We start from the raw sequence: 22,092 nt of genomic DNA on the forward strand, positions 1-22,092 counted from the left end.
CCTCAACCATCATATTCTGTCTCCACTGCTTCATCTTCTGCTCTTTTGTTTCTTGCTGTAATTTTGGATACCATTTGCTCACTCCCTTATCCATTCGGGGTCTGTCTCGCTCTAGAGCCTCAATCTCCCATTCCTCTAGAGCTTCATACTGCGTTAATCTGGGTCGGGGGTGTAATTCATTCATCTGGGTTCTTAAGTTAAACAGGATTCTACCATTAAAAGTGCCATCGAGGGGAAATGCTAGGACTCCGTCATTCTCGGTGTACTTTACCCAATTTTCCAACCACACACAAGTATGGTACCCTTTGTCAAACATCATGAAGGATGCGGGAGTATTAGGAGGTGGAATGATCACACCCTCCCTAGTTCTAATGGGTTTATCTTTCTTGAAATAATTCTTGATCTTTTCGGCAAAAGTCAATTTTCTCTTACCCCCGTACATATTGTAAGGTCTACCTCTTAGCATCTGCTCCTTATAAAAACCTAGGTTTTGCGGATTAGGTAAGAATTCTGGATACCACATACACTTCTCCAAACTATCTTCAAGCTCGGATTGATTAATTTTGTTTACTTTTGTGCTTCCAATGCTAGCGCATCTTTCAACCCTCAGCAACCAATCAGCACTGAGGTTGCAAAATCTGTTGACCAATGGGTACGCGGCCCCTTCGTGAGACGCGGTCTCACTCTTCGGCGCTCACTCCTCCCTTACAATTCTGGCTTCGCTACACATCCGCTGGCTCAACCAATACCAGCGCGGCACGGAGTGACGTCAGTGCAGCCTTGCGACCGACTTCCTCCTTCACAAGGTAACGGAAACTTTGAATTTTCCTTAAAGTGCAAGTGCGGATTTTAGTTAACAACTTAAAACGTTTGCCACTGTGCTTGAGAGTTTTAAAAAGAAAGAGAGTTTTTCTTTTACTGCAAGTAAACCACTTTTGTCTACTTTCCATTCACCACGGATAGATCCCTTCTGCCTATCCTTTACACACAAGCAATAGAGAACCTGCTACTCTTTTGACTAATCCACTTCTTTCCGGGATATATACTAAGTCAATTTTCACCAATGTCCTCTCCTGCTGTCATTCAAGCTCCAAGAACCTATTACTCCTGCCGTTTGTGACCCTTACTAGGTGATATCACAACGAGAGTTTCACCACGGTATTGGTAGCTAACATTTACACATCAATGAATTTTGAAAAAGTCCTAATTAGCGCTTCCAGTTCTGCCTAACCATGCACTAATCTCTCTCCTAGCCAGTGACCTCACAGCCAAGTGGATTCTACTCACCACTTGCTATTTCTTTTCCCCGGGGATCCCCACAACATAAAACAATTACTCACAATTGGTTAGTAATATACTCAATATTTCATGAAATATGATAAACTTATTCTATGACATTTAAATGAAACAACAATTCTTATTATAGCAGCATATAAAAAATCAGCAGCACATTTTATTTTCACGGTTCAACAGTAACTATCTTATCTACCTATCTGAACTAGTCCTAACCATAGCTCTGCTACCAGAAAATACTGATAGAGCGCGCAGGTCACCCGGCTCAGAGTTTACCAGATTTTCACGCACTCGGGCCCATGACGTGATTGTGAAATACAATTTTGTGAGTCGAGTGAGTTTACACACCACTATCAGTATTCTATATGTGTTTCCTGTAACACTATTACCATAGCACCTGACTTACCACAGGCACTTGCTCTTCCTGATGGATCAGGAGCTGTTTGAAGACAGGTGACAAGATAATTCTTAAACCTTTAGTCTATTCTTTTAACATCACTTTTGTAATTTTTCCGAATGACCACAGACACCTGAGGCGTTTTAAAGTCTTTATGTAAGAAAGTAAAATTTAAAGTGACAAAAGTATAAGGCAAATGCTGATAAATACATCAATAAGCAGAATCAAAAAAATTATGTAACTATGGATAAGCGAAAACACCATTGAGGGCAAATGAGACTCTATTGGGTAAGGGTAACAGGGAACATGCTATTCAGTTTCAGGCTTAAACTAGGGACGATGAATTTAAAACACATTAGTCAGTGAATTTCTATAACCTATAAGTGATTCAAACCCTAATCTTAGTCTATCTAACTTAGATCCTAAATATTCACCACACTTTATTTAAGCAAAAACAGTTTCAATATGCCCTATAGGAAAGGGGAAAAATGGAACATGCTAACAAGCAATTTGCAAATGCAGAGAGAACAGAGAGAATATCATGGGCATAGAGGCTTTATTAAAGAGCAGGAAGGAAAGGATAGTAGACGGACACCCACAGGTATATTTACCTAGGACAGGAATGAGGACTAACCCTGGCCACGGGTCAGCTTCGGGAAAAGACGAGGACAAGGACCCTCAAGGATTTAGAACATCAGTAGGTGAGCAGGTACAGCTCACGGAAAATCAGGATAGGATACCCCTCAGGATTTGGGTCAGGCCTGGCTCACCAAAGGGCACGACCAACACCTGCAGCTTCGGATGCAACGCCTGCGCTACCCCCTCAAAGCACGGAATCCGCCAGTAACCCCGATTGGGTTCTCGAACCTCCCAGCAAAGTGCTCCGCCAGCACTTAGGACTATTTCCACCCCTCGGAGCTTGTGGAAAATTCGGACAGAGCGCTCCGCAGCTCTCTGTATTCAATCACCTATAGAGTCGTGGGGTCGGTGACAGGTCAGCTATTCGGACAAGTCGGACAATTTTCCCTAACTAAACTAGGCTAGTTATACTCTTCTTGGGCCCCCAGACCACCCCCAAATGTTGCAAGTGACAGGGTCCTAACTTATGATTGGTCAGGAGAGGTGATTAGGTCATTATTACCTCCTAAAATTCTACGTTCCCATGATGAATATTACATTTTCGTACCCGCCCCTTACATTCCAGTTCCCATGATTTGAGAAAGGTGGAAAACAATGGAACACACATGAGTTTTATACATTTGTTGCAAGTTTAGGAACATCCGAGGCTTTCTCCTGGGTTAGAGGTGAGTTTTCCAGGCGCATCTTGCTTCAGAAGCCAGCTGGCTTGGTTCTGCTTCTGCGCTGTGTGGGTTTTTCCCTCATCACGTGACAGGGTCGGAACAGGTTTCAAAGATGGAGTTACCCCCCTCTCCCAGGCCCATGGATACGTGGTACATGAAAAGTAAGCGAAAACAAATTAATATCACAGAAAAATAGAACACACTGTACACCATGATAATCTGCACTGCATCCCTTACTTCATAATAACTACAGCGGTTAAAGATTAAGCGGAAATAGATAGATGTGCAAAGCAGCATGAGCAAGCAGAACGCGTGGTTACAGACAAGCGGCCATATTAGCTACAATGCGCATGGGCGAACTCTCCCTCCAAAACTGCGAGTGCGTCGCATCACATGGGTATGACCGACGCATGCGCAGACTGTATTTCTGCGAAGCGGCCATTCTGTAGTATGCAAGCGGATTTAAAATTAATAAACACATATGCAAGCATCTCTAGGACACCCGCGTGTACTGTAAAAGTGTAATATTAATGACAAACAGGATTGTTTAGTACTATTACAAATTAACGAGGTTCATGAGAAAGAGCAAGTCGCTTTACGTGCGAATCCTCACTCCATCAGCAGCATGGCAGGTATTTTCTTGTTTTTAATTGGCTCTTGCAGCTTTCCAACAATGAGAAAGGTTGCTCAGCAAGCGAAACACTTTTTACTGACTCATGTATGAGTTGCAGGTTCTAAGTTAAAATCATGAGGGGTTCACTTCGCCTTCCATCCTCAGAGGTTGATACATTGAATATGATGTAATTAGTTTGGGCAACAGCAACACCTGCTGTTTAAGTCTATTAAAAAACGGTCATATGAAGTGTCCATAAAAGGCACATTTTTATTACTGGATCAAGATAGAGAGTTGCTTTTATAATACCCTTAAAGGAGGATGCATGGTACCCTTGGATTCACTTAAGCTAGTGATCAAAGTTTTCAGTCTTTCAAAACTTAGCCAGGATCTCTGACAGCTGTGGACCGACATGCTGACTTGCAAACAGAGCCTTGAAGGAAGTAAAAAAGAAAATCTTCATCCGCCTTCCCCTCAAATTTCCAGTTTCCCAGGCATATCTGGCATCTTCCTGTCGCACTGGCTCCAAAAGAGCACACAGTGACCATAAGAGTGGCAGTGGTGACATCTCACAAACATTTGTCCTGAAGCTCAATGCTGGACAGCAGCTGGATGAAATCCTTTGCTTGTTAGAGGGCTGTGGGCAGCTTCTGAAAGTTTTTTCACTACATTATGTGGTGCTTATGTTGCATATGATACAAGTGACATTACCAAATTGATGCAAACATGACAATAATATTGAGTCTACGTATTGAAGAATGTCCCTTATTTGAATCATGCTGATACTTTTATTTTTTTTTAAATAGCACAAACTTAGCCTGGTGGCATTGAAGCGCTTTACATGAGCAAAGCAAACACAAGGAGCTGATGGACAGAACGCTGAAACTTTTCAGACATTCAGCCCCAGTCACAGATCTGGGTTGAATCCATCATCATTCTTTAGCTAACTTCGCCACCTCAGTTCAGCTTTACATGAGCTCCAGTTACATTAAACAATACCAGGTTTATTTTGTAGGCAGGGGGAGATTAAATGAATTTCCCTGAGTCATAGGATGCTGAACTGGTACCAGGATTTGAAACTGGTTCCCCAAACATCCCCAGGGATGTATAATGCTACAATGCAAACTATTACAACGCATACCTAACAACGCGTTTTTTCTCATGCAACTTCCATTACAACGCAAGCCATTACAACGCATGTTCTATTACAACAAAAATTACTATTCAAACACCACTGGTTGCTTACCTTAGGGAAGGTGCTAGTCAGTGAGGGATATGCGTTGTAGTGGCATGCGTTGTAATAGCATGCGTTGCAATGGAACTTGCATTGTATTGACCACGTTGTAAAGGCATAGAGGTGTAATGCCTGCCTTGTAATGGATGTTTCCCGTTCCCCAGTTTCAGAGGTCACAGGAGAGGCAGAGAGCAGGAGGAATCTGCCAGAGCTGACAAGCGTGGCCCAATTCCACCAGGGACGACCTCTTAGACACTATTGTCACTGGAGGAACTTGCCCATTAGCTGTACCCATAGAGACAAAGATGGGCCCCTAGTCATAATCTTCACAATTTGGAGGCTTCTGCTTCAGGGTATGCCTCCCAAAACAACTGACTGTGGCCTATATATTAAGGACCCAAAATGTCAGGGAAGTAAAATATTATGAAAGACCTCTTTGCATCTTGAGGGACAACTCCCAGTGGCAAGCAAGAGACCTCTTTACTGGATCCAATGGAGGAAATGTAAATGTCGCCTGGGGAGAGGGCCCTCTTAAAATATATTTGTGAACTAAAGACAAGACCAACATGAGAGGTCAGGTGTGATCGAAAAAGTAATTGCGTGAATAGAGCAGAAGCTGGAAGGGTTAACCAGCAGAGTGAGACAAAGAGAAACAGCTCAGGAAGACATAGGGTCCTCAGTGCGAAGTCCGGAGGGCCGACTGATTGAAATGGGAGACAGAACACTAGCATTGTAGGCATTCAAAAAGAGCGCTGTTAATAACACAGGAGGACAGGTACAACATTTTGGACAAAATGAAGAGAAGTGCTCATATCAGAGTGTGTGGGGCCCCTACAAACATTCAGCAAGGTCATCTGCTAACTGCTTCATAGAGGAAATATTTTAGTTCCAGTACAATGGGCATGACAACATGCCTGAAGTGGCGGTCCAAGCCTTCAGGTTACCCTCTGTTAGATTTGGGGGTCTCTAGTTGGCACAGGTAGGTACTTGTGACAAATAGGGACCCTTGCCTCTAGTCAGGCTAAGGGGGTACACTCCTACAATAACCCCTGCTCACCCCCTTGGTAGCTTGGCACTAGCAGACAGGCTTATCTCAGAGGTAGTGTGTAAAGCATTTGTGTCCACATACAGTAACCCAACAACACCTCAAATGGACACCACACAAGATTTATATAAAAAATAAGTATTCTTTATATAGACTTAACACAAGACCACAAACGACAAAAATCCACAATACTATACTTAAAATGGTAGTTTTAGCTTAGTTCAGTTCAGTTCTTAAGATGCAACACTTAGCGTCAATGTACCTTACGATGCGTTGCGCTTCCACAACAGGTAATGTTGCAGCGATGGAAATGCGGCAAAGTTCCGGAGCAAAGAAATAAAGACGTGAAGATCTTCCAGATGTGGCACGCTTCTCCGATGATGCGTGAAGTCTCGATTCGATGCGTCAACTGCAGCGGCGACACTCTTGTTCAGCAATGCGACGGCAACAGCTGCAACACTCTTCTCCGACGTTTGCGAGAATCTTCCGCACGATGCGACATCCTTGTTCAGAAATGCGATGGCAGCACCTCCGACGGCGGCGCGCTTCTCAGGGGATGCGAGGCGCTTTCCTTGATGCGGTGCAATGCGACAGTGACAGCGGCGACACCCTTGTTCAGAGATGCGACGGCAGCCTCAGAGACGGCGACACGCTTCTTCCTCATTGCGAGACACTTCTCTTAATGCGGTGCAACACGACAGCTCCAGCGGCGACACCCTTGTTCAGAAATGCGACGGCAGCAGCAGCAACGGCGACACAATTCCTCTTCGTTGCGAGACGCTTCTCTCGATGCGGGGTAATACGGCAGCTCCAGCGGCGACACCCTTGTTCAGAGATGCGATGGCAGCAGCAGTGACGGCGACAAGCTTCTTCCTCGTTGAGTCGCGCTTCTAGCTCCTTGCGACACGCAGTCCCTCAGAAGGCCCAAAACAGCAGCAGGCACTTCCAAAGAACTCTGGGGAGCTGGGGGGTGAAGTCTGTTGTCCCTGAGACTTCAGCAGGAGGCAAGCTCTGTTCCAAGCCCTTGGAGATCCTTCACAAGTTGAAAATAATGTACACAAAGCTCTTTCTCCTTTCTTTGGCAGTCAGGCAACCACTGCAGGCCAATCCCCTAAGCAGCACTTATGCTTAGGAATAGTCTCTCCTCAGTTTCTTCAGGTTCCTCTCCTCAGCAAAGGTTTCTTCTTGTAGTCCAAAAGTGATCTAATTTCTTGGGATCAGGGTCCCAATATTTATACCCCAAAATCCTTTGTCCTCTGAGGGCAGAGGGGCCTATGCCTAGTCCAAACCAGTTCTGGAGCACTCTGTGAACATGACTCCTTCTTTCCTTTCACATTGCAGGGCAGAAACATCAGACACCCCACAGGAGGTGGAGCCAGCTTTGTGGAGGAAAAGCACAGCCCTGGAGCACTTTGTTGACATGATTCCTTCTCTCCTTTCACAGTGCAGGGCAGAGACATCAGCCGCACCACAGGGGGTGGAGCCAGCCCTGTGGGGGGCAGACACAGTCCTATTCAGGTCCCAGGTGCAACTCCTCCCTCCCATCTAGATGCAGATCTTTCTATTCATCACTGGGAAGGCTCGCCCTGTCTCCTGGAATCCCCCAGCCCTGTCACTCAAACTCCAGACAAGGAATACACAACCTAGCAGAGGCAGGCTTGCAAGGTCAGACACGAACATACCTACTTTCTAAAAGTGGTATTTTCAAACACAGAATGTTAAAACCAACTTCACTAAAAGATGTATTTTATCATTCTGAGTTTCAGGCATACTAAACTCGAATTTCCACCATGTTCCCTGAGTCAGTTAGGATTATAAAATGTAATACTCTAACTGCCCATTCTGGCATATGGAGAACAGGTAGCCTTGCAATAGTGAAAAACGAAAATGGCTGTAATTCACTATTAGGACATGCCACACACACCAGGGCATGTCCTACCTTATACTTACAATGAACCCTGAACTTGAGCCTACCATAGGGGTGTCTGATATGAAGAAAAGGGAAGGTTTAGGGACTGGTATGTGGGTGCACTTGCCAGTCAGCATGGCAGTACTAGACTACACACAGGCTCTGCACTGGCAGGCCTTAGACACACTTTTACAGGCTGCTTCTGTGAATGGCACAACCAGTGCTGCAAGCCCACTAGCAACATTTGGTTTACAAGCCCTGGGCATACTCAGTGCACTGTACTAGGGTCTGACCAGTAAACCAAATCAGCCAATCAAGGAATTACTAATTCATACAATAATTTATATTTGTTTGTTTTGTTTTTATTGTTTTATAGAGTGCGAACCTGACCCGTAGGGTATCAGAGCGCTTTACTGGGGAACATAGCAGTGTACAGTAGGCAAGGAATCACAATAGTTTAGCGGACACATATGAAACTGTTTACATATGATTAACTCCCGATAAGGCCCCAGATTTCTTGAAGAAGTAGGTCGGTATTCCGAAGGGAGGCGCTAGTCCGTATTTGGTCAAGGTCTGTGTATTGGTCAAGGTCTGTGAATCGGAAGGAGGCAGCATTTAGGAGCTGAATTTACCCATAAGGAAGGTTTTTGCCTCCTTTTTGAAGCGTGCCAGAGAAGGGATTCTTCTGATGGTGGGCGGGAGAGAGTTCCATATTCTTGGAGCAGGTCCAGAGAAAGCCCGGTTATACGTTTTTTTTTCTGGAACCGTGCAGGTTGGAGTAAAAGGTCTCTGGCGGAACGGGAATTTCTGCTTCGGCCAGATACCACAAGTGTCTGTGCAAGGTAGGCAGGGGAGTTAGAGTATAAAGCTTTGTGTGTGATGCAAGCCAGTTTGAGTTGAATTCTGGCCTCGAGCGGGACCCAGTTCAAAGCTTTCAGGTGTGGAGAGATATGGTCAAATGTTTTTGAGCTTGTAAGAAGTCTGGCGGCGGCATTAAGGAAGATTTTTTAAGGGGTGCTAGGGAGATCTTGTCTAAGCCTGAGAGAGTGGAACAGCCGTATTCCAGTCTAGAGATTACTAGCGGTTGGACTGCGCTTTTTAGGTCAGTAGTGTCAAGGAAGGGTTTCAGTTTCCAGAGGTAGCTCAGGTGGAATCTGGCTGATTTGGCCATCAAGTTGATGTGGTCTTACATGTTCCAATTGCAGTTGAGGGTTATTCCCTAAGATTTTGCTGAGTCCACAATGGTCGGTGGGCAATCTAAGGCTGTTATAGCCTTGACCCATAACTGCATCTCGGGATTAGTTTTTGGAGGGGAAATTAGGAGAAATACTGTCTTCTGGGCGTTAAGTTTAAGTTGATTGGAGATGAGCCAGTGGACAGTTGATTTCAGGGCCTCGTTCAGGGAGAGAATATCTTCATGAGAGGATGCTTTGATGTAGAGCTGAGTGTCGTCAGCATACATATGGTAGGAGATATTTGCTGTGCATAGTACTTCGGTAAGTGGTTCAAGATAACGGTTGAAGAGGGTAGGGACAGGGTTGATCCTTGAGGGACTCCAACCTTGACCGGAGAGGGAGCAGATAGTTTGCCGTTAATTAGGAATCGCTGTGATCGGTTTTGGAGAAAGGATTTAAACCATTCTAGAACAAAGCCGTCCAAACCCATCCTCAGTTTGAGGCGTTCGATTAGTTTTTTGTGGTTGACCTTGTCGAAGGCCGGGGATAGATCTAGGCGGCATGTTTTCCCTTCGTCCAGGGCTTGGAGGGCATCGGCAACGATGTGGAGCATGGTCGTTTCAGTGCTGTGCCCAGGTCGGAATCCGGATTGGAAATCATCGAGAAGGTGGAAGTTGTTGATGTGCTGACTTAGTTGCTGTTGTACACACTTCTCCAACACTTTGGCTAGGAGGGGGATGTTGGAGATTGGACTGAAATATTTGTGGATGGCTGGATCCAGCGATGGTTTTTTCAAAATGGGGAGGACTTGGCCGGCTTTCCGGGAGTCAGGAATGGAACCCTGCTGGAGCGAGGCATTAATTATTGCGGTCCAGCTAGGAATAATGGATTGGGCGAAAGCCGCTAGGCAGTTGGAGGGGAGCGGGTCTTGAAATGTTTATTCGGGTTTAGGGCCGATAAGATTTTAGAAACAGAGTCTTCGTCATAGAGGTTGAAGTCAGTCCAGAGCGCTTGATTTTTTGGTAAAGATTGTGGGGGCATTGCAGGAGGAGGGGGCGGCAGGCCAGGAAGAGATAGAGAGTATGTGGCGGCACTAAGTCCATCTTCTAAGGCTCCGACTTTGTCCGCGAAGAGGGAGGAGAATTTCTTAGATGATATTAAAGCCTTAGGGGCTTCTTTCGAGATTTTGACCAGTTTATTGGATTGGTGTTTGACCAGATCAAAGAGCTTACGAGGTCTGTTCTTGGCGTTCTCAAGTTCGGATCTGAAAAAATCTTTCTTTGAGTTCAGGACGTTCTTGTTGTAGGCATTTCTGGGCTGGCAGAGAAGTTTTAGATGAGCGTCGGAGGGGTTCTGTCTCCAGATTCTTTCGGATTGCCGGAGGCATCTCCTCTCATTGTTGAGCGGTCCAGGTTCCTATCTTTAGTTTGGGTTCTTTTTAGCTTTAGTGAGGCTAGGTCATCCATAGTGTTCGAGATAGTTGCAGAGTAGTGGTTATTGAGGTAATTGACCGTTGAGCAATGTGAGGGGGGGAGGTCAGATTTGCAGCGAGCCTCCAGTTCATTGTGGTCCAAGTTTCTAGTATCTCTAATCCAGCGTTTGGGAATCACTGGTTGAGGGGCCCTTATCTTGTCGGTGCCAAATTGCAGGAATGCGATGGCGTGGTGGTCAGACCAGTCACACGGGTCTATGGAGATAGGCTTGACTGTTGATTCCTTGGAAATGATCCAGTCAAGGATGGCCCCTTTTGAGTGTGTTGGGAGAGAGCAGGCTTGGGTCAGGGCTTGATCGGACAGGAGGTCTTTGATGACGTTGACATGAGGGTCCTTGGGGTCATTCCAATGCAGTTTGAAATCACCCACGAAGATATCTTTGGATTTGGAGGAGAACTTAGCAGTAATAAGTTCCATGAGGTGGTCAATGAAGGAGTCATTCGTGCCAGGGGGATGATAGATGATGTGTAGGTTGCACAATAGGGTGGAGTTGTTACAAATGGAAAGTGCGAGGAATTCACAAGAGTCGGAGGAATCAGCCAGATGTTCAGTGACGCTGAGGTTAGAGCAGTAGATGCAGGCGATGCCCCCTCCTTTCTTGCTAGATTGTCTGTCCAGTCTGGCGATGTTATAGCCGGGAGGGACTAAGAGGTCCAGGCAAGGAGATGAGGAATCGTTGAACCATGATTCTGTTAGAATAGCTAGTTCGAAGTTTTTGTTTAGGATGAGTGCAGCAATGTCAACGGCGTGCTTAAACGCCGATCGGCAGTTAATTAAAAGGCCATACAGAGAGGAATCTGCAGGTATGTCGGGAGTCAGGGTGGATAAGTGTACAGGCGCAAGGTTACTCTTGACCACACTTCTGTTGCAGAAAGTAGCCGATCTGTTGGTGTTGATAGAGACTGTGCGGATGGCATGTTAGGCTCTCATGCCTAGCGGGCAAAGGGTGGTTGGGTCAGGGTTGTAGTCGCTGAGGATGGCAAGGATTTCCTCTTCAGTAAGGTCAAGCGGACTAGGGGTGTGCTTGCGAGGGTGAAGGTGTCTCAAGGGTAGTGGTAGAGGGTGCTTGGGTAACCCTGTGGTGTGAAGGGGGGTGGAGTTTCACTGGGTTTTGATATTGGCGAGGGAGAGGTCAGCGAGGTGAAGGAGGTCCATAAGATCTAGTATGGAGGTGTGGATACTCTGAGTTAGTTTGGCCGATCTGGAGTGCCCAGAGTCATAAAACCAACAAAAACAAGTCAGAAAAAATAGAGGAGGAAGGCAAAAAGTTTGGGGATGCCCTGCAAAAAGGGCCAAGTCCAACACCCTCTAAGTCAACAAACACGGAAGCAGCATCAGGAGGTACATTGATTTGGTAATAAAGTCTGCCAAATGCAGGGATATCATTCTAATAGCAGCGGGGCAATAGAAAAGGGTGATGCTCGGGAAGAGTGGCCAAATCTATTTCACAGATTTGAACCTCTCCACTCTGGCTAAGAAAAAAAACACTTTTTTCCATTAAACATGATTTGTGTGGTGGGATTTAGAGTGCTGCAGAGAAGGAAAAGGCACCCACCATTGATAGTATGCTCAGTAAAAGCATTCTTGCAGATTCTGCAGTGAGATCCAGCGTAATGACTATGCTGTTGGAGCAGTGTAATTTAGTGCTTCATATATATATTTTTAAGGCTCAGATTTACGAAGTCCTTGCATTACCATTGCATTATGCAAGGCGGTGCAAGGCAAAGCAAAGGCTTCAGTGAGACTTACTAAGCCACGCAAAGCTCTGCATGACTTGGTAAATCTGGAGTAACGCAACGCAGCGCAAGCCGCTGCCTTGCGTTACTCTACCCTCGGAAGGCATTTCATGGGTGCAGCATGTGGGTTCCCACACATCTACCCATAGATTTTGGTGCATTCCCAGATCTACTAAGACCAGAAAACTTGGGAATGCATCAAAGTGCTGTGCCTTCCAAGGTATTCCTCCCTGCACAAAGACATTCCTGGCTGTAATGCAGGTACCCTTGCACCTTAGCACAAGGGTGCCAGCATTGGCACAAGGCTGCATGGAGAGGGCAGGAATGCACCATATCTTAATAGATAAGGCACTTTCCTGCCCTCTCTGTCAGGTAAAGCAGCGCAGCAAGTTGCCTTGTTGCGTTGCATGACTGCCCCATAATGTTTGATTATGTAATCGATTAATAATCCATGTGCACAGTAATAATCAAAATTGCTAGTGTGTAGTTGTATTACCTACAGTGAAAGTCTCACCTATATAAAAGAATTGTAACTCCTATGTTTTCTCATGCTGGCTGTATTCATTTGACTGCGATGTTCTTACTTTATGATAGCTTGACTGTGACTAGGCCTAAGCCACTTGTGAGTTTCATGTTCATCCTTCCTCTGCAGAAGTTTCTAAAGTGCTTTTTAGTTAGAATAGTCTTTTGTATGTCCAGGGAAACCTTTAGATTAGACAGACCTTAATTGAAACTTGTCCTTGGATGTGTCATGCTTGGGTATGAGAACGAGCCCCTTGTATCAGGCACACTGGACTGTACCAAACTTCAAGGCTGTGCGGCTGCATGGTTCTATGATCAACCCTGGGAACTAGGGGAGTTTACCTGGCCACTGTGAACGTCTCCTGATTGGTCCATCTAGAGGGAGTTGGTGGGATGAAGCTTCCAGACTTTCTACTGAATAGTAATTTTGTGTTCTTAGATTATTTTAGAATAGCTCTTGTCCTGGCTTCACTGAGGGAAGGTCTGTTCCACACTGCTGATTACTCCTGCCTGAGGTGTTCAGCCTAATGCTTGAACATATGTGCCTGCGGCACTGAGCATTAACTTGGTTCATCTGATGCTGACACATTGCTAACTTCCCCCTGCCATTTTTGTAGCTTTATTTATAGCAGGTGAGTTCCTTTAAGGGATCAATATACTTCGTGTTCTATGCTTTCTATCTTGTTATATTTTGCCTCTTCTTGGAGTTCCACCGTGCCACTGAGAATCGTTTATGGAGCGCTCTCCACACTAAATTGTCTTACTTATTGTGAGGTCCGAATGACTAAAGAACTAGAAGAAGCAATTGGTAATAGAACAAACATTCATCATAATTTTTAAAGCCCTGATGAAGTCAGAGATGTAAAACATTGTTTTCTGACGAAATACGTGTTGGCTTGACTTGATGGCTACATTTGAAGAGATGAATATTTAAAGTTGGAATTGAAGAAAATAAACCAATGTGAATATCCAACGGAACAGGACATTTATTTTCTCTACACGTTGGTGCTCGGGATAATTGTGCTTATCGCTTTGAACTGGGTTTACCCTATTCATAACTGTGGGCATCAGTGGTGGCCCATTTCCTTGGAGCACCTATTTTTTGTAATTTTCTCTAAATACAGGAGGACATAATTAACTGGTTTGTGTAAGTGACCCTGCCACTTCTCTTTGTTATATTTCATTATAATTAGGTTATCCTGTTTTAAGTTTAAACCTATAATAACTGATAAAATCCCACCGAAAGGGAAATAGCCCTCACAAGTGTACCCATATAAACACTGAAAAAAAATCTGCCGAACCACAAACTAAATGCCATTCCAAGAAAGGAAAATAAGAGTGAAAGTAAATTTTATTTCTTCCTAAAGGGGCCAATACAATGTAACTTTGTTATACAAGGTAGCAGCAAGAAAGACTGGGGAGCTCTCTGCAATATTGCCGCCACTGCCAGGAGTTTGCTGCACTTACCTTGGGGGCATTCCGGAGCAGTCCTCGGTCTTGCCGCCACTGCCAGGAGTCATTGGGGGCCATTTCTGAGCAGGGAGACGCCGGAGGGGAGTTCGCATACAACTCCCAGTGTCCCCTGCGCGACGTACACGCCGCGCCCGCAGTCAGCGCGCCAGGAGGCGCTTAAAGGGTCGCTTGGGCTCCTGCGGCGCGGGAGCTCTCTGCAATATTGCCGCCACTGCCAGGAGTCATTGCTGCACTTACCTTGGGGGCATTCCGGAGCAGTCCTCGGTCTTGCCACCACCGCAAGGAGTCATTGGGGGCCATTTCTGAGCAGGGAGACGCTGGAGGGGAGTTCACCTACAACTCCCAGCATCCTCTGCGTGATGTACACGCCGCGCCCGCAGTCAGCGCGCCAGGAGGCGCTTAAAGGGTTGCTTGGGCTCCCGCGGCGAGGGTCGCACACCTACGCACACCGGGCAAAGCCCGGGCCAAGGACGGGCCCGTCCGCACGCGTCATAGCCCGGAAGAGGCTGGGCTGGGCCACCCCTCCAACTCTTTCACTTGGACACAAAGTAAGCGGAATGTAATCTCTATGACATTGGTCTAAAGACTTTGCTGAACACTTTGTTTATTAGCCGTGAGGGGGTTACCCTCAGACTGACTAGTGGACATATTATAGCTGCCTTGTGAATGTGAGTGTCTCCGTCAGTTATAGCCTCCTTAATTACAGGATAAAACCTTTTTTCAGCGCCTAGTGACCCCAAAAATATTTAACAGTGCAATATTAACCTGGGGCTATGACTGCCATACCAAATGGAGTGGGACAGAAGGTAGGGGCAGGGGGAAATGTTGTAGGCACTTTGGATGCCTTTCTGGTTAGGGCCGGAACTTTGCTCCAGCATGAGATAATGCTAACAGAGAAAAGTCTTTTGTTAGGAGTCTACGCAGCTCAAAAAAGATCCTTAATGGGTAACATTCAATTGGCCAAATCACCTGTGATAGCGGTCCAACCTATAAGCCTCTTAAATATAGACCCCGTAGATCACTCACAGGGGGACATGGGGGACATAGCATTAAGTTTGATCCTGGATCCGAGAATTGAGCATAACCCACAGTCCCAGAAGTGTCCACAGGATGGCATCGTGTCTGGTGCAACACAAGATAGGTGTGTGATATCTTCTAGCCTGCATAATCTGGCCTACCCTCCTGATCAAACCCTAGCCAATCCTAAAACTTTTCCCCCCATAGATAAAGGGGAAACTTGTGACACCCGATCAACCAGGCCGAAAAGGCCGGCCAGGGAATGTATCGGCGCAAGTGGTGGCCTGTGGGAGCCTTTGGCAAAACGGACAAGGGGTGGCCTAGCGACGCGGTCACAAAATAAGGCCCAAGGGAAAGGTAAAACCCAGAAGGGAAAATCATCAGGTACCCCTGATTCTGGGGAGGACCAGGACCAGGTTGTAAACTCTGATGCAAATGAGCCATGCGACTTAGGGGGTAGTCAGGCTTTTTGGGAGCGCATGGAATCATTAATATCATCCATTTTCGCCCCTTTTTGGATTAAGCTTGAGGTTATTGAGGACAAAGTCACTAGTTTGGTAAAAGACATTGAAGTAAGAAATAGCACTAACCAACAGAGTGCCGGGGGAGGTAATGAACCCATTATCCATTCAGGGAGTATAGCGATAGGGGAGATTTTGGGTAAGCAAAAGACCAACATGGCCACGGACCACCCGAACGTCAGAAAATCTATTTCCAATCAACCAATGGCATGTGGGAGTTTGTATTCTGGTGGCTAGATATTGGTAGCCGGTAATTCACAGCAAGATCTAGCCCAGCAAATTCACCCACACCCTCCTGGTGCACAACATCCGCAACCCTTAAACAATCTGCCAGGGTCCGTAAATGTCCCTATAGTAGGGCAAGGTAGCGGGCAGGACAGACAAGCCCATAACATCATGATGAAACCTGCCCAAGATATTATTGATTTACCACCAGCCGTGTGCCCCTTGGTTGTAGTCCTGGCTGGCGTTCCTCTATTGAGATCAGATCAAGTTGAAACCTGGTCCCAGCTAAAAAATAAAACTGTGGATTGGCTTACTAGACATAAAGGTTTTAGACCGTTTTTAGCAAATAACATATTGATGGTGCGTAGAGTGGCATGGCTTGGCAATTCACAAAAAAAGATAAGGGGGGATTGTGTTACTGTCAATTTTAGAAGACCTGAATTTGCCCAAACAATCCTTGAAGCACAAGATTATTCTTCAACCACTACCTGTATTGTGGATCTCCCATTGGGCTATTTCTATAGGCCCTCTGTGAGACCACAAGGGGGGATTACTCAGTTTATTCCAGTCTCAAATAGATTTGAGGCCCTGTCCAACTTAGATGAACAAGGCTGACTGCAGGCCAGGGATGTGCCTGTTGTTCACCGGCCAGCGGTTGGGCTGTTGGCGGAGGGGGAGTCCCCGGCCTTGGTGCTTGACCTGGAAGAAGAGGTCACACACCAGACTGTACTGCCAAATCCTGTTAATATAGCGGTCTTGGAAACAAAACAAACAGGGCAGACTGTATCCGAGAATAAAGTAGAGATTCTTTCATGGAATATTGCCGGGTTGCGATCGAAAAGAGGGGATACAAACTGGGAGGCCTTTCTGTCAATGCATCATATTAGTGCCTTGCAGGAAACCTGGGATGCTAGAGATCCCTACCATTTGGATGGGTATTGTTCTTCTAGTAAAAACGCTGAACCATCTGCAATGGGGAGATCGAGGGGGGTCTCTTGTTAATATTTAGTCTCAATTTACTGTTTAGACCAGAGTTGGTAGTGACAAGTTCCCCAAACATCTTAGCTGTTAAACTTGTAGGTGAAAATCTTCCAGCTATGTTGGTGGTACATTTTTATAATTCCTTTACTAGGACAGATGAATTAATGATATGCCCTACCATCTTTTAATTCTTGGCGATTTTAATACTCATGTCTGTCATTTAAACTGTATGCAAGGTATTAAGTATGAATAAGGCCCACAGGGGGCTACCCATTTTGAGCACATGAAGTGCGGGACGTATCTGGAGAGTCTTTTATCCGCTCATTACTTGTTCTGCCCATCTCAAGCAGAAATCCTGTGCCCTGTCCCAACCTACATAGGGCAAGGTCACTGTAGTATCATCGATTATATTTTAGTATCATGCCCTTTGACGGACCTAATAGGCTCTTTTTGTGTCACACAGAATGGTCTGAGTGACCACAATCCCCTTACGATGGTCATTAAAATCCCGGCCCTCGTAAGTGAGATACCATTGGCCCTTATTTCAAATTCTAATATAGCTGCCAAACATCAGGGTCGAAGGTTGAGATGGGAGGTAATTACTCCAGCTGACTTCCTTGAAAATTTGTATAATAGTAATTCTGAGGATTCGCGATTTTGTCTAAACACGGACTCTGAGCCAAGGTCAATCCTAGGCGCCTTTGACCGTATTACAAAACAGGTAGCGGTTAATCTGACCCAGCGTGGTAAACCAAGGCCTAATAAACTCAAAAACTGGTTTGACAAAGCTTGTATTACTGCTCATACGGCACTCTTGGAGGGGTTGAAAGAGTCGGTAAAGGACACTAATAGGATTGCAGAGGCCAGAAGGGTCTATAAAATCGCAACTAAAGTAAGGAAAAAACAGCTAAAAGAGTTGGCTTGGGATAAACTCAGCCAGGCGAGTGTTCTGACAAGCAGCTCCCAATTCTGGAAAGTGATCAACAGCCCATTATTTGATAAGACAGGTAACACAATTAAAGATTGTCTCATCCTTCCATAAAGGTGGGTGGAACACTTTAGTGGCCTATACACCTAGGCCAGTGAGTCGCTGCTCAATCCTCATGGGGAAATTATTCAGGCCCCAAAAATCATTTTTACAGAGGAGGAAGTAATGGAGGCGATTGTATCCACAGCAAAGGGGAAAGCACCAGGCCCGGACGGGGTTCCGGCTGATTTATATAGGGCAGATCCCAGTGTATGGGCGAAGATTTTAACCTCTGTTTTTAATGCTGCTTCTAAAGTTGGTCTCCCAATGTCTTGGGGTAAAGCAGTCATAGTCCCAATATTTAAAAAGGGCTCAAGAGAAGATCCGGCCTGTTACAGGCCCATCTCACTCTTGGACTCTGCTGCCAAGATCATGGGAAAAGTCGTGCTAGCCTGCCTTACAGACTGGCTGGATAAAAACTGCTTCGTCTCGGACCTACAGTATGGGTTCAGACAGGGAAAGGGCACAACCGGCCAATGCCTTAACCTACATCTTGTTATAGGGAAGTACACGGTCGCAAAGCAGGGGGACATCCATCCATCTAGCCTTTATGGAATTGTCCACTGCTTTTGACCTTGTAAACAGGCAAAAGCTATGGGCTTTCCTCCATAGTATTGGGCTGAAACCTGCACTGATATCTTTCCTGGCTGATATCCATGAGAATACCACGGCAGCAGTCCATTATAACGAGAATGGGTGCCTAACAGAAGCTTGGCCAGTTAAGCGAGGGGTGCAACAGGGATGCATCCTTGCACCCTTGCTGATCACGCTCTACATTAATAACTTGGGAGATGCATTAATTTCATCTTGTAAGGATATCCCAAGAGCTGGCTCAAAAATGATCCCTGCATTATTATATACAGATGATGCAGTTTTAGTGGCAAGGACGGCAAGAGGGCTACAATCCCTTTTAGATTGTTTTATTGATTTTATGGACTCTCTAGATTTAATAATCAATTTTAAAAAGTCACACTCTATGTCAATAGGTGGGGGACGGGCAAAAAGGCTAAATTTTTCTGTAAAGGGCTGGAGCTCATTAAAGTCCCAGCCTTCCCATACCTAGGAATTCTTTTTGATGATAGAAGGTCATGGGTTACGCAGCGTGCTCATAAAAAGAATACCCTTGCCAGGGCGACTGGGGCTCTGTTAGGGTTCGCAAAACGGTTAAGTTCTAAGCCGCTCCCGGCCCTCATGAAGATTTATAACTCCAAGTGTGTCCCAATGGTGCTATATGGGAGCGAGGTATGGGGCTACACCGACGTTAACAAAATCCAAATAGCAGAAAACGTCTTCTTTCGCAAGCTGTTGTCGCTCCCAGCTTCCGCTGCAACTTTTAATGTTCGTGAGGACCTTGGTGCTGGTTATATTTCAGATCAGATTGCTGTGGCCCCATTATTATGTTGGTTGAGAATCTGGGCACAGCAGCCACCAAACCCTGTGACAATTTTCTGAGCAGAATACCTTACATATGGTCTTTTTCTGCGATTTTTATGTTTTATTACGCAAGAAATTCATTTTACCATTGTTAAGGGGCTGTAACTTTGAGCAAGTCAGGCAGGCTATGGCCTACTTGCAATCGCTTGGGTCCTCAGTGGTGTGTTTCGGGGTAGCTAGTTACATCTCAGGAGCCATCAGGCAAAGAAACAAAGTACAGCTATAGCGGTAACTGTCCTCTACCCTTTTACCTATAGTGGCTTCTTAAATAGAAAATCTGTGGTGTGACGATTTAGCTGATGAATCATTAATTTTTGAGTGAAAAACTCAATGTGTGACAAACTTTTTAATCTATTTATTTGAACGCCAAGTGTTTGTTTTTGATGGTGCTATGTGAAATATTTGGCTCATGCATCATTTATAGCATTTGTTTATTTGTAATGTGTTATTGATACCATTGGGTTATTTGTAATGTGTTATTGACATCATGAAATATTGTCCTGTGCTTTGATGGTTTTAAATTTTAACCGAATAGAGCAAATCTTTGACTCTGACTGGGCTAACATTATCCTGCTTGAGTTTTGTTCTTTAGGGATGTCAATAAAATATTGTTTCCCTTTCCTTTGGCTTTTTTCATTTTTGTGGTCTTTGGTCTAAAGATGCAGGGTTTAGAAGCATGTTTTAAGTCTTATTTATTTATTTTATAAACTGTAGAGAATCAGTAAATATCAAAAACATATTTTATATTTTGGCTACGTTTGATTCTTTCACTGATATGTAAAAAGGTTGGTTTCATGAGAATCTGTCCCAATATGTACCATCACATTTACCCTCAGAGAATGGGTGAAACCCTTTGCTACATCAGCTCCCTTTTCTTGCGAGTCAGTATTGATAGTGAATTGCCAAACACCCCAGGCTTTAAACATACAATATAAGGTGTAGTGACAGGTATATGTGAAAAGAGTGTTGTCAACAAGCATCTGGGATAATGGTGAAAACACGACCCCAGACTTTTGGAAAACATGGAACGCAATATCACTTGGAATGCTTCTGCCAAAAGATCACACCAAGTTCAGCAAAGATTAGAGTAATATTGTGTGTATTTGCAGTTATTCAGCTATGTATATGAAAAAGCTGTGTGATGAACTATCAAACATTGATACCTGAGCTGAAGTGCCTCCCTGTAAAGCTCCTTACCACTTGGTAGATGGTATGCTGAAAGCATCTTTACTATCTACAGAGTTAATGAAGAATGCTATTGACTTTGTAGCCCATTCTGTTCATCCCAAATGTGTCAATTAGCCAGTGGTTCTCAGTCCTAGAGGCCGTGAATGTTATATTATCTATTTAGTGACTGTTTAGAGGATGTTTGCTTAGTGATGATGGCAAAGGCAAAAAGTGTGAGGATCTTCGGTCCCATATTGATAGTGATGTGAACAAAAGTACACTCTACTGCATTATTAGACTTTATTGGGAAAACCTGACAGCTGCAGTGGACATAAGCAAAAAACTAGAGTCTGAAAACACCCTTGTCTACCAAGTGTCTAGTGTTAATTGGTGTAGATGTGAAACATCTTGAGAGTAGGTGACACTTTAGGTGACTTCTGCACTGCAACATGTTCCATGTTAGAATGCTTTCCACTTGGTAAGCAAACAAATGTTGAGGAGCAATTAAGGATTTTATTTTTACAATGCATGAGAAGTGGCTTGCAATGATGCATAGATATGTTCCTTCACCAACCATGGCATTTGAAGTCAATGAAGCCTCACTGTGGTACTCTGCACAAGTTCTAGATTCCTTCTGTATAGGGGGATTTTCTTTGGACTTTGAAAAGTATGCTTCAATAACTCTGAGGGCATATGTGCCCAATTCAACACATATGTTGCTGAACCTGTCCCAGAGAATCGTAATCTTCAGGTGCACCAATATTGGCATGGAAAGCTATGTCAGCGGCCAGAGACAGCTTATTGCGTACTGGTTGTTTTGGCATTGCCCGTATTAAGTGCCAATGCTGAGGCATTTTCACAGATAAAAGTTTACATGGGAAGGAAAGAGCGAGCGCACATGACCAAAGACTCACAGAGAAGTATTGTATAGTGTACTACAATAAGTTTAATTTGTAAAAATATATTTGGACCTCATACACACTGTACGTACACTGTCTATATGCAATGCACTATCAGTGCAGAAAGCAAGCAATAATAAAATCAAAACGTTCCATAAACACTGGAAAAATACTCTTTCAGTTGTTTTTAATGGCGCAAAAAAGCATGACCACTTGTAACCACTGTTATTTTAAGGTATTGATAACACTGAAAAAAAAACCACCAGAATTTACAAAAAATAGAAACTGAAAACAGGAAAGCCTAATGTTAATATACAAATTTAGACTACACGGTTATATTGATACATAAGCTTTTTGGATCAATTGACTTATTGATTGCTTGATTTGTAATCTTTAATAAACTTTGCTAGTAAACATTTCATGGTTTGCACTCCATCCCCTCTGTCATTTTTGTAGAGCCAAATTGGTTTCACTGTCAACCAAATGTCCATATGACCAGTGGAGGATCCAGTACAATGATTACACTAAAATATTTGGGTATGGAGAAATCCGCCTGTTCACCGTTTCCGTGAGTCCACCTGGAGCCATCCAGGGAATGGGGAAGCTATTCATCCCATAGCTGATGCAGGA

This window comes from Lissotriton vulgaris, chromosome 3_1 (genome assembly GCF_964263255.1).
Source record: "Lissotriton vulgaris chromosome 3_1, aLisVul1.2, whole genome shotgun sequence".
NCBI lineage: Eukaryota > Metazoa > Chordata > Amphibia > Caudata > Salamandridae > Lissotriton > Lissotriton vulgaris.